The following is a 13,800-nucleotide window of genomic DNA, read 5'->3' as shown; positions in this document are numbered from 1 at the left end:
CATTATCGCAGGAGTGAATTCAGTCCTCTCCTGCTAACTCTTGTGCATACTGTCACCATGTGATGCTTTCAGTCTTATTATCATGCAGCAAGAAGGTCCTCACCAGACACATCCCCTTGATCCTGAACTTCCCAACCTCCAGAACTATAAGCTCAGCAAACTTCTATTGTTTATTAATTACCCATTCTGTGGTACTCTATTACAGCAGCATGAAATGGACTCAGTCCCTTTACCTTGATAACTTATAAATCTTATAAACTTATAAAACTTATAAAAGCCATATGACATCACATCACACAATGGAAAGAACATGAATTTGGGGCTTTAACAACACTTAGGTTCTTTAACTTGGGACTTTGTGAAGATTTATTGAAAATAACTTTTCCAGTTTTACAAATTAAAAAACACAGGATGAGAGAGGTCAGATGAATTTCTCACCCAGCTCCTAAATTGGACCTGACGCAAATTACCAGGAGAATGCTCCATCTTAGTATAGAACAGATTTCAATAGACATTTATTAAAGTACACTTTGGAATCCCTGCCCAGGAAGGGTATTAAAAGAAACAAATTCTGAGTTGAGTAAGTACTCAGGGGTTGGTAGTTACCTAATGTCTGCTTTTCATCATTTATTTAACAATTCTTTCCAAATAATTATTCAGTTGTCCATTAACTACATATTTGGTACAGCAGAATAAAACAAACAAAAAATAGTGGTACATCAGAATAAACTGGCCTCTTCAAAGAGCAACTCACAGTCTTTCAGGTAGACATTCTGCCTTAGAGGACATCAAAGTTTGTTTGAAATGGAAACAGCCTCTCCAAAATGAGTCTTCAAAGGTTGCAAAGTACTATAGAAGAGCTTTACATTTAGGCTTTTTTTCCTGTGGTACTTTAAGTGTAACAGATGGATCTTCATAATTAGCATCACATTTGCATCTTTCTCTCCACAAAAAAGACCTAATAATCTTAGAAGGAGAATTAAAAAGCATCATTCCATCATATTTTTATTGATCTTATTTATAATTTGTATGCCAAGTCTTCTTTATGATACCTATTACTTTCTAGCCCTCTCCTGGGAGATGAAAAAAATTTACAAACGAGGAAATGAGCAGGGTAGTTAGGAGCACAAACTTGAAAATGACTTTAGGATGAGAACTCACTGGAAGGCCCTGATAAAGTGGAAGAAACATGAAGATTCAGATACAGCCTGAAGCCCATCTATGTAATCTCCTCCAACAGAGTAGGCCTACTTATATTTTGTGTATGTTTCTATGAGACTCCCATCCTCTCCTATGCACTGTAACTCCTATCACTCAGAACCATTCAGTTGAAAGGTGCTATGAAATAGGAGAAATCACTGAACAAACTGTTCTCACAGGCAAGCTCCCAAGCTCTCCTGATGTATAGCTGGAGAGAGCTATTGATGAACTATGGTGGGTGCAGAAGTTAAGCAGATACCATCTGCAGAGCACAGAGTAAGAAGAGGCCCTAGGACATGCAGCATGGGACAGTATACCCTGAGAGAACTGGGCCAGTGTAAACAAAGATCATGTCCCAACTGTGTACCACAACTAACACTGTATCTGAGGACCTCAGTGATCCTCAAGGCTTCCCTATGAGGCTGATACCATCTTCATTGTGTAGATAGAGAAACTACGATTTAGGCAAGTAAACCATATTGCCCTCTAGTTAAGTGGCAAAGCCGGTATTTTCATTTAGGTCCCATCCAATAGCAAACTTCACGATACTAAGTGGCATGCCATTTCGACCTGTCAACTATATGCAATAAATTTGCTCTGGTAAAGGTTTTGCTTTAATTTGTCCATATCCAATCCGTCATAATCAATAACATAACTTTGTAAGTCACCTGAATAGGGATTAGGAGTGTAATCAATGACCATGAAACAGAAAAGATAAACTGGTCCACAGGGAAATTGAGCCCTTGACCTTAAGCTCCCTAGAGCTGAATTCTAACCAACTCAGTTAATTAGCCACAGACTATTAAATGAACAAATTAGAGCCCAAATCCTTTCAAACCACAAATCTAAGTTGGCCTTGTATAGGAACACAGAGTTAAATATGTACTGATTTTTTTTATATCAGATGGGTAATGTGCCAACATCCTAATAAGGCTGAAGGAGGCACATCTCACACATTACTGTGAAACTCAATCATCACACTTATGAACCACAAAAGGATCAATATGCGCTGAATTTGAGTGTGCCCATTTAGTACAGTGCAGACTCTCTATCCAAAAACAGATGAAATTATAAGTGAAAATGTTATAAACTTTTTAAAAACTTTCTCTTACTGTTCATAATGCATATACTTCACTACATTTTTTTAAATTGATATATCTAACTTAGGAATCAAGTCTTTAAGAGGACCCTGGTTGAACTGCCAATTTTTCATTAGATTCATTAAACTCTACCCCATAGGTAAGATCAGACCTGGAATTCCTGAGTTGCAGAGTACTCCATGAAAGATACTGTGTGTACTAAATGAAAAGCAGTAATATCACACATCTAACTGGTAAGACCTGCAAGCCCACAGAGCCTGAAAGAGGAATCCCCTTTCCCTCACCTGTTGCTACTGGACTTCAGGCCTCTTCAACAACACATGGAGTATATTCTGCACCCAGGGCTCAGCCTCAACTATCTACTTCTCAGTGGCACCAAGGTCACTCAAGGGTTGAGTTCTCACAGAGCAAGAGAGGAACAGGGAGGGATGCAAGAAGAGGGAGATCCATCCCCAACCTAGTATAGTATTTGGGCCATTGCTCTTCTCCACCCTTCATAAATTATTGATAATTTTGAAAAGTCTGGAAAGTGAGAAAGAGGAAGGATAAAGAGAAACCATAAGGAAAAAGGAGGGAATTCATCTGGGGATGTTCTTCCATTCCTCTTTCCTCATCCAGACCCTTCACATAGTCCTCCCATCTTCATTCTAATTCCTTGACCCAGAATATTTGTGCTACCCTCTTCCCAAACTCCTAATCTCCTTAATTGTAGCCAGGCACCAGGCCAAATCAATCACATGTTCAGAACTGTGGGAGTCTCCTCCCAGTTCTCAGGGGTGGTGGGAAGGCACAGATCTCAAAGCTACAGAGTTTCAGTGAGAGCAGATTTGTTGCTTGCATTTAAATTTTTGGAAGCCTCACTTTTCATAGAAATAATGTTCTCCAAGATGACTCAGTTTGATAGCACTGTTATTCAGGGTATATTTTGTGTGAAATATGCTCTTGCCTATTGGCCTCAGATCCTACCTATCATAATATAATATTCTGAGGTCCAAACAAATACATTATGGAACACGACCTGCTTCTGTGCAGAAGTTTTGTCTGTACTGCACATTTATTCATCAGGTAGGAAAGTGGGGAAGTTTGCAAAATAGAGAAGGATTCTTTAAAGAGGTGGGAACAAGGTTATCTAAAGAATCTGGTGCATTGGCTAAATTATGTAATTATGAAAAGAGCAGACATTAGGTGCAACAGAAATTCATCGTTCTTGTATCTCTACTTTCATTTTCTGTAAACGATGTACAACTTAATGTACAAAATTGCTATGATCAGGTCTGGTGTTAGTTCTAGATTTAAATATGGAAAAGCCTCATTAACAGAAATCACATGGCTATAATTCTTTTTAACAGAACTTTTGGTTAAATTCAGACAGGTGAAATACACTTTTAATTTACTGATGTTAATCTAACAAGATCATTTGGAAATATTTAAAATGCGTACAACAGGAACCATTTACTGGAAGACTACAATGAATGACTTAATGTGCTTATTTCAGGACAAAACTAAAAGTAGCACTCTACTTTGTAAAGGGGATTAGATTTGCAATGAAAAGAACTTACTGGGGAACCTGGCCAGTTGAAAGCTGGCAAAACAATGTGAGCAGATGCATTAGAAGTCATCTGATCCGGGGAGCTAATCCCAGTGCTGTCAGACCTTCTAAAACTGCCTCAACCATGTCAGTGCACAAATGGAAACTTATTCCTAGCCTGCAACTTTAATAGGGCAAGGGAGGTGCTACTTGCCTCACAAGCCGGGGAAGCTTTTCCACCGCACCTCCGCTGCACAGGCCTCCAGCACTCACAGATACCGACGTCCACGTCAACTGTAAACTGACCCTCTGTTCTGAATGATCAGTGATATTCCTCACTACATTTCACGACCGTTACTTGAAATATGCACTAAACACATATGTGTAAAATGTACTTAAGACACTAATGTACCAAACACATTAACACCTAATTCTAAATCTGATAAATTAATAAAGTAATTTTTACTTACATGGTTATAAAGGGTTAGCATTATAATAAAAAATGTGCCAATTTGTCCTGGTAAAGGGTGTGAATGGATATGAACTAAGAAAACATGAAAAGTAGTACTGATAGGAAAAGTATTTTCCAACATTGCAATTGTTGTGATTTTCCCGCAGTATTATTTACAGAACCAGATTTACAATTTTGTCATTTGAAAAATATTGTAACTGTGAAATAGTTAACATTCGGTTTAAAGTTTGGGATTTAAAATGAGCCTAAATTTACACAACAGACTGTCTTACCTTTAATTTATATGATGGAACTTGTTTTCAGAACAGAACATAAGAAACATATACAGACTGAGCCAAATCATCTAAGCAATTAAGATTTCAATATTGTGGATACCACTGGAGCCCACACTGAAAAGTGAGTGCTATTAACCTAAAGATTTAAAGTCACAATATCTGTGACTCAATTGCGAAGTCCCTCCAAGGTCAATGGTTAAGAGTTCAATGATTCTGAAAGTAGCAAAAAAAAAAAAAAAAAAAAAAAGGAATTTAAAACTAAGATTGAATAGTTTGCTAATTTCCACAGCTCTGCATCAGATTGACCTTCCCTGGCTGCTTCTTATAACATCTCCTGTATCCACAAATACTCATCTGACAATCTCATATTTGGAACACAACTGAGAATCAATTAGTCAAGTCACAAAAGTCAAGTCATAAAACTCTTGGCTCTGTCTTGGAGGAGAAACTCATACACCATCAGTTTTACAGATTATTTGCTTTTATGCTTTACCTAAAAATAATATTATAAAATTTATCATATTTTCTAATATTTTAGACCTGTTTTCTAAATCCAAAGAATGTTAGAAGCCATAAATAAACGGAGTTAGTACTTGTTATAGGTTCTATGAGAGCAGAGATACAATAGTAGACAAAATAGAAAATCTGTTAAAACTGACAAAAGCTTAAAAAGCACAAGTCTGGGGATACTGCAGTGAGAACTAATATAACTCAATAGGTCCCGCTGGCATCATGGTACTGCATTCATAGTAGAAGAGTTGATGTTCATTCTGATGTCTCATTCATTCAGAAAGTTCCTATTTTGTTTGGTTTAGTCAGTTTCATGAGTTATAAAAGCACTAATTCATTTTAGAAAGCTATCCATTTAAAAGACTTAAAACAATACCTATATGTATTGTATGTGGGTGTGTGGGTGTGAGGTATCTACCTAGAAATGGCTATATAAAGAGATGTCTGTGTCTCTCTCTATCTATCCATGCTTAGATTCTAAGAACTTCAAGCTGAGTTTGCCTGCACTCAGTGGGTGCTGCTAGTTCACCCAGGTGTACTAAGTGGGTGGCTTCTTGATTGGAACGATTAAATAGTGGGGTTTTGGTAGGTCTGAACTAAGTGAATACCATTTCTGTAGGTCAAGAACAGTCAAATATCAGTCATCTCATGTGGCTCCAGCTAATGTTACTATAGGCCATTTTGTGATCTGTAAAATTTTCCCATACCGTATGTTACTTAGCTCAATTATAAAATTAAATTAGACTATAAACATACAGTAACTGAGCAGTAGGGACCCTGACCTGGAAAGAAAAATGTGACTAATGTCACAATAGAAGTCAAAATAATAAAACAAAAGCTGATATCACATATTAGGACCCTCAATTACCACAAATTTACCATGAAGAGTTTTATTCTAACACACTAATACTAGGTAATAGTTTATTTCTACTCTCCGGAAGATAGCTGGATTGTAAACACCAGTTGCTGGCTTATGATTGCCCATGAAATGTGCACTGAAGCTAAAATGCAAACTTGTCAGGTTTTTCTCCCAGTCTTGAGATCCATTTTGTTTGCTTATTTATTTAGAAAGGGGGAGAGGTGTGATTAAATATAGTTTACAGAGTCAGTGGAAGATATTATTAAGTTTGTTTATATTTCTGATAAAAACAAGAAAACCTGAACTTTTGTTTTATTCTGCAGCAACTAAGATATTGGGTGATTAACAACGGGTAAAGGAAAAACATCAGTTGGCATTATGATTTTATTATAAGTAAATTTATTTCCAAGCTGGGAATATGCTTTGTGATTTAAGAAGATCGGGGTTTATAATCATTGTTAACCTTTTCTGAGAAACAATTGGCCTGTAGCCAACCTATTACATAACCTAGCCAAAGAAAGAGAACTGTTTCACAAAAAGCCACTAAATCAAACTTGCACTATTGTAGGCTATTAAATGAGCTTGTTTTGAACTCAAATGTATGTTATTCAGAAGATAAAAGTAGTACATTTACAAAGTACATAAAAAGCTGTTTATAACAACGCATGGTCTTATAATGATAGTTTAATTCCTTACCTGTCCTATCAGCATATGTCTCTACTGTTAATATTTTCTTTTTAATAAGTCTCATAAAGTAGGTTGAGTCAAATAGATTCTCCTTTCCTGGTCTTTTTTAAAGCATTATCAAGTTACACCCTTTACTAATATTCCTAAAGATCTAAAGATTCTAGTATATATTCAAGTAATTCCTGTTAAATATTGTGAGAAAAATCCTATCTAAGCATAGCAATAAAACTATAGGAAGCAGAAGTGTAAAACTACAGGAAATATGTGTGTGTGTGCGTGTGTGTCCGAATGCATGTACATAAGATGAGCTTAAAAACTATTTTTGGACCAGGGCCATGAACTGAATGAATATGATCTTCATGAAGCCCCAAGAGGAACCCCACACTTTAAAGGAACAAAAACTTTCTATAGCAATTTGTTATGTAAAGATACATCAAGGTTTAAAAAAAAAAAAAAAAGAGTATATAACAGAGAGTTTAAATGAGGTCAACAGAATTACACCAGCTGGTCCCACTCCCCACTGGGCTGCAGAGGGAAGTGAAGCAATCCACAGGACACAGGTTTAATCCAGACAAGGCTTCACAGAAAAAGAAAATCAACACAGCACATGGCACTGAAAAACAATCTTCAGCCAGTCCAGATTATGGAGTACTAGGAGGACTTAATATTTGAAATGTTTGCCCTTCAAAGAGAAACTCTTACATACTAAGCCAGTTAGCCCAGGTTTTGATACAAATCACTAAATTCAGAAATAACAGCCTTCAACTTAGAAACTTCTGACAAAGGGAGGAGAGGAGGGTCATACATTTTGGTGAATGCAAATGTAAAACTACAATTTCCTATGTTATGATAATGCCTTAAAAATGTAAAGTGGAGCAGTAGGGAGACGCTCCTCCCTTTCTTCACAGATCCCAGTGCTGTCTCACATGGAGTGTGGGGTGACTGGAGGACTTTGTGCAGGGCTCTGCTAGGCTCATTATGATGATACCCAGACACCGGGTGTCTCACACACATTCCTCTTCTGCTGCCTCATTCAAGCACCGCAATTAAGATGCTGAAGACTGTAATTCAAGCTAAAGGAAGAGCCGCAAGAATAATGGCCAATGCATAAATTTAGATGTGAAAAACAGATATATCCATTGATAGTATTACTGGGACAGCCACTCCGTTTAAAAACAGGGCATCCTATAAAGGCATTTCCCTTTATAATGCTCTTCTCTTGCTTAGCTGGCTCTGTTCTCTATAGTTCTGTACCATCCTCTGGTTTCGTCCATCTGTCTCAGTTTCCTTCCCCCAGAGACAGTGACCTTGTTGCTACTTGTGCCAGAAGCAGCCTGGAATAAACTGAGATGCCAGGAACAAAGAGGCCTCCCTGGAATCCTAACCTTTCAAAAGCTTTTTATGAACACTTGGGATAGAGAGAAGCCTGCTGACTTCACTCACCTGCATATACCAGGCAGAAGAATACACAAGGCCGTTCTTTTTTTGGCCTTACCCTGCGAGTTGAGGTCATTCTTCCACCTAATAGAATACATTTTCACTGGCTTTACTTGAAGAACTACATTTAAGTGATGGCATCGCAGTGATGGCTTAAAAGAAGCCTAGTTTACTCAAATAAAATATCTAAGCAACATTTCACTGAATTTACATTAGAGCAAAAAAAATAAAAGGTAGCATCAGGCAAATTAAGAAGGACGAATGAAGCTATATCAATTTTAGGTTTATGCAGTATTTCCATTATGAGTAGCCTTGAAGTATATAATGATGGGCATTTAACTCATGCAGTACCTTTTGCCTAAAAATAGAGAACCCTTAATCTCAAAAAGCAAATAAAATACTTTGTGTATCATGTTTTTTATAATGTTTAAATTAAAAGAAAAAAAAAAACTTACCTTGATTATCTCACTTAAATTTCATTAAAATATTCAACACTGGCAAGGCAAGTATTAGTACCCCAGCTAAGGAATCCAGACTGATAGAAGCAGCAGCTAAGTGAAAATCAGGCCACGTCATTAGTAAGGGAGTGTTTCTACTTCTACCTCATGACTAACTACCTGATATGAAGTGAGTCCCTTGCCTTCCCTGGGCAGGTAGTCCATTCATTCGTTCTTTAACTCAACAGCATGGGTGTGAGTTGAACAAGACAGACAAATTACTGCAATGTGTATCATGACTGGAGAATGAATTCAACAAGCAAGTCGTGTGTGATATGGTTAAGGAAAAGAAGAATCTAACGTTCTCTTCAACACAGTTCTAGCCCATCAGCCACCTAAGAGCAATGGGATAAGGCCAAAGTCAAGGTCAGGCCAGGGGTTTTGAGTATATACATGGACTTCCTAAGATACACTTCAATTGAGTTCTTTTATTGCATTCCATAGGCAAATGCAATTGATTTCAGAATTATTGATTGCTTTGGATGGTCCAACCCAGTTTCCCTTCATCCCTGGGGATAATCAAGAGCTGATTTCTGATTCTCAAGAAAAATGGAGAATTTAAGGAATATTAGATCTCAAACTATCAGTATAATCTTCTAATTTGTCTCATTATAAAGTACTATATTTCTATGGGACAGGTTAATAATCCAGAAAAATGAAACTAAGATGATCAAAACCTGTAGTTAATACTTTAAAATACAATCCAACACCGTTTGATCTTCTGGGTCAGTGACACTCCAATTTCTTCTCTCTAACATTTCCTTAAGAGTTGCAATCAAAGGATGCCTGGGTAAGAGCTGGATTCAGTTTTGGTACTTAGGTCTTTCAGTAATTCCATTTTAGTACCACTGAATTATCATTAGTGCTTTAAAGAGCTGCCTTTTGTGGGCAGAATGAATTTATTATTACACAAATTATCACTTTTGTCTTCCTACTGATACGTTTAAGGAGCGGAGATACAATATTTTCATCCAACAGGTCACAATGCACATAATTGCTGACATTTTAAATTCATCTGGAAAAATAAATGTTGTTACTATATTATTGTAGACTGTAGAGTGTCCTTCACTTTTTTACTTTTATTATTTTCACTTTGGAGATTCTGTCAATAAAAGTCAAGTGCCCTTCCACCCTGTGAGGGGACAGGGAGAAGAAGCCATCTTTGAATCAGAAAATGGGCCCTCACCAGACACTAAATCTGCTTGGACATGGGTCATGGGCTTCCCAGTCTCCAGAACAGTGAGAAAGTTAGTTTTGTTGTTTAGAAGCCCCCCACTCCGCCCAAAAAACCAAGTCAAGTGGTTTCAGCTGTTTCATGTTTAAATCATTTAACAAAATGTCCTGGGCACCCAGAGCACACAGAACACTCTCCCTAAAGCAGCTACAGCTGGGGCGGTGGCAGCCCTTCACCCTGAGCTGCAACCTGCGTTAGTCATGGAAGAACACAAGGAGTGAAAAAGTTGAAATTTCACAGCATGCTCTGAAATAATGGAATATAAAGATACACACTGCTTCCATCAAAGGAGAAAGGGTGTGGCTTTGCTTCCACATACCATCAATATTTTTAGCATAAAAATACCTAAATCATTTGAATACCAAATCCCATTTTCCATTTCGTCGAAAATAATGACCTTAATTCCAAACTGCCAAGAGTTTCATTAGTTCTAGAGAGAGCAGACATGCTTAGCACAGCACCAGTGACTCCCGCTCAGAAGCCTAAGGAAGAGAAATGGCTTATGAGGACCATAACCTGATTTTATTTCACTAGGGAACAAGGCTTTCAAGTCTCTTGTTGCTTCTGCCAGTCAATGCAATGTATTTATCAAGTGCTGTGAAGCGATTACTTCATCTGCTCCAGTCCTCAGAGGCAAATAAGATTACCACGTGAGACAGCAGCGAAAGAGAAGTTGTTTTTTCTAACCACATTAAAGTCACACAGCCTATGTTGTTTAAATGAACAAATCACATAAGAAACAAATTAAAAAATCAGAAATTTGATTAAATTTCGGATGAACTATGTTACGAATATGGAAACACATACATTTACTTGAAATCCATATCATCATCATCTAAACAGGACTCTTAGATTTTTGACTGCCAGAGGCTGGAAGTGATAAGAGCTGGAATGTGTTGCTCAGAGTGGTTAACAAGGAAATAGAAACAATCTAGTAGCAAGCAAGAGAAGGACACAATCTTCCTGAGGCCAAAAGTCATTGCTAACTTATTTGGACTCATATCTAGACAAGTGTCAGTTTCTTAAAAGTGCCTATTAACCAATCTGAGCCACATCTTCCTGGGGATAATCTGCAGACTGGCAGAAAATTGAGTCTTTTGGAGATAAATATATTTGCTCTTCCAAACTTCAGAGGATTGTTTAGAAAATAACTATTCAAGGATTTGATTTTATTCCCAAATCTGTAAAAGGCTGATATTAGATAGCAGAAATACGGATTTTCGCTTTTGATAAATTGGGAAAAGTCCAGAGATCAATGTTTTTCTGGCTTGAAGGAAATTAAACCAAAAAAAATCATTTACAAAATATTAATATATTGAATGCAACAATATGTAATTAGGACAATATATTACGACCAAGTGGGGTTTATCCCAGTAATGCAAGGCAATTAATGTAATTCACCATACTAACAGATTTTTGACAAAGACACCAAGGAAATGTAATGAGAGAAGAGATAGACTTTTCCACAAATAGTGCTGGATCAGCTAGACATCTGTATGGAAAAATACAAAACAAAACAAAAGAACCTCAGACTGTATTCAAAAATTAAGTTTAAATGAATGATGAATCTCAACATAAGAACCAAAATGTTAGAAGAAAACACAGGAAAAAAATATTTGTGATACTGAATTAGACAAAGATTTCTTTTCCTTTTTTTCTTGAGACAGAGTCTTGCTCTGTTGCCCAGGCTGGAGTGCAATGGCAAGATCTCAGCTCACTGCAACCTCTGCCTCCCCGGTTCAAGCCATTCTCCTGCCTCAGCCTCCCAGGTGGCTGGGATTACAGGCATAAGCCACCAAGCCTGGCTAATTTTTTTTGTATTTTTAGTAGAGGTGGGGTTTCACCATGCTGGCCAGGCTGGTCTCAAACTCCTGACCTCAAGTGATCCTCCAGCCTCGGCCTCCAAAAGTGCTGGGATTACAGACATGAGCCATAGTGCTCAGCTGAATTAGACAAAGAATTCTTAAGCACAAATTATACAAGAATGATAAAATGGATTTATCAAAATGAAAAATCTGATATTTGAAAAAACACAGTTAAGTAAACAAAAATACGAGCAACATACTAGGAGAAAATTTTTGCAATACATATGTCTAACAAATAGCTTGTATCTACAATATACAAAGAACCCTTACAATTCAAGAAGACAATCTAAAAATGAGCAAAAGATTTGAACAGAAACTGTACAAAAGAAGGAACATAAATGGGCAATAAGTAAATGAAAAGAAGTTCAACATCACTAGTTATTAGGGAAATGTGAATTGAAATCACAATGAGATACCACTAAACACCTACTAGATTAGCTACAGTTAGAAAGGCTCACAATATCAAGTGCTGGAAAGGATGTGGAGCAAGTAGATCTCTCATACATTGCTAGTAAAAATGCAAAATTGTACAGGTACTTGGGAAAGCAGTATGGCAATTTCTTATAATATTAAAGGTACATTTACCATAAGAACTCTGCAATCTATTCCTGTTTGCACAAAGTCAAAACCACAGTGACAAAAATCAGGTATATGGTAAAGGGAGAAGGTGACTTGGTGACTTTTTAAGGTGAGGAAACTGTTGTATATCTTGATAGTGGTAGTGGCTAAACAACTGAATAACCAAAATTCCTCAGGCCACACCCTTAAAATAGATGAATTGTATTGTATAAAATAATACCTAATAATAAATAAAAGTAAAAATTACATAAATGTTTCTATTTGTCCACTGCCTATTCGTATAGAAAAGAGCATAGAAAATGGCCACAGAGTAACACAGTGAAATCAAGATTTTGAGAAAATAGTGATCAGACATCCAGCTCCTAAAATGTCAAGTCCAGCCCAAAGAAACTACCTTCCCCCACTATGAATATCATCCAGGAGCTTCTATTATATTTTTGGGAAAAATGTCATTACCCGTAAGACAATAATAACAGCTGATTCTGGGTACATTCAATTACATAATGGAGAAATAGCTTCATCCTCTAACAGATTTCCAATGACACTTTGCCATTAGTAAACCTTGAAGAAGGGGAGAGAAAAGGATGGGAGGGGTAAAGAATGGAAGAAAGAGAGCTAAAGAGGAAAATGAGAGAGGAATGCCAACCAAGAGAAAGAACAGCTGACCAAGAAAAAATAAAACAAAACAAAGCAAAACAGTAGAAAAGTACCGGCTGAGAAAAGAGGTTATGGGAAAAACAGAGGAAGAACGAGCAATAGAAATGGATACACACCTAGGAAAAAAAGAGACGTGAGAAAGAATGTTGAGGTCAGTGAAAGCAAGCAAGCTGGGCATGGTGGCTCATGCCTGTAATCCCAGCACTTTGGGAGGCTCAGGTGGGTGGATCACTTGAGGTCAGAAGTTCGAGATCAGCCTGGGCTACATGGCAAAACTCCTTCTCTACAAAAAATACAAAAAAATTAGCCAGGCATGGTGGCCTGCATGTGTAGTTGCACCTACTAGGGAGGCTGAGATGGGAGGATCACCTGAGGCCATGAAAGGCTGCAGTGAGCCGTGACTGTGCCACTGCACTCCAGCCTGGGCAACACAGCAATACCCTGGCTCGGAAAAAAAAAAAAAAAAGGTAAGCAGAGTTAGACACCAGGTACAATGGGTGGAGAGAGAAAAAGTAACTACAAATGAAGAAAGAAAAAAAAAGGAGGGTTAGGAAGTCCACATTTGGATGGGAACGTGAGATATGAGACTGCCAATATATTATTTTGTTGTAAAATTAAAATATTGTAAGGAAATACCAAAGAAATAACTTGAAGAATTACTTTCCAGATGTTCTCAACACACTTTTTTTCCTTCTATGAAATGTATCCTTCCTGGGGCCTTTTAAAATCATACTTGGCTCTCTTAAATGTAAATAACTCAATTTAAGGCATGGTTTCCCTTCCAAGGACTTTTAATTTATACATTTTAATAATTCTCTTCAAGGCTTTCAAAATGCCCATGAAATGACTTCCCACTATGAAGCACAGGGACAAGAGGGAGATAGATTATAAAGACCTTTT

General features: G+C 37.3%; 1 protein-coding gene and 1 non-coding gene across 2 annotated transcripts in view; both read right to left on the bottom strand.

Annotated features, from left to right (window-relative positions):
• LHFPL6 (LHFPL tetraspan subfamily member 6) overlaps nt 1–13,800 on the bottom strand; it is a 260,730-nt gene that overhangs the window by 105,906 nt on the left and 141,024 nt on the right. The gene's annotated exons all lie outside the window — the stretch shown is intronic.
• LOC115894656 lies at nt 2,099–2,200 on the bottom strand. Its single transcript, XR_004054800.1, has one exon. It is a non-coding gene; the product is annotated as a small nucleolar RNA U13 (small nucleolar RNA).

The sequence above is a fragment of the Rhinopithecus roxellana genome, chromosome 18 (assembly GCF_007565055.1).
Source record: "Rhinopithecus roxellana isolate Shanxi Qingling chromosome 18, ASM756505v1, whole genome shotgun sequence".
Classification (NCBI taxonomy): Eukaryota; Metazoa; Chordata; class Mammalia; order Primates; family Cercopithecidae; genus Rhinopithecus; species Rhinopithecus roxellana.
This window is presented reverse-complemented; position numbering and strand designations above follow the sequence as displayed.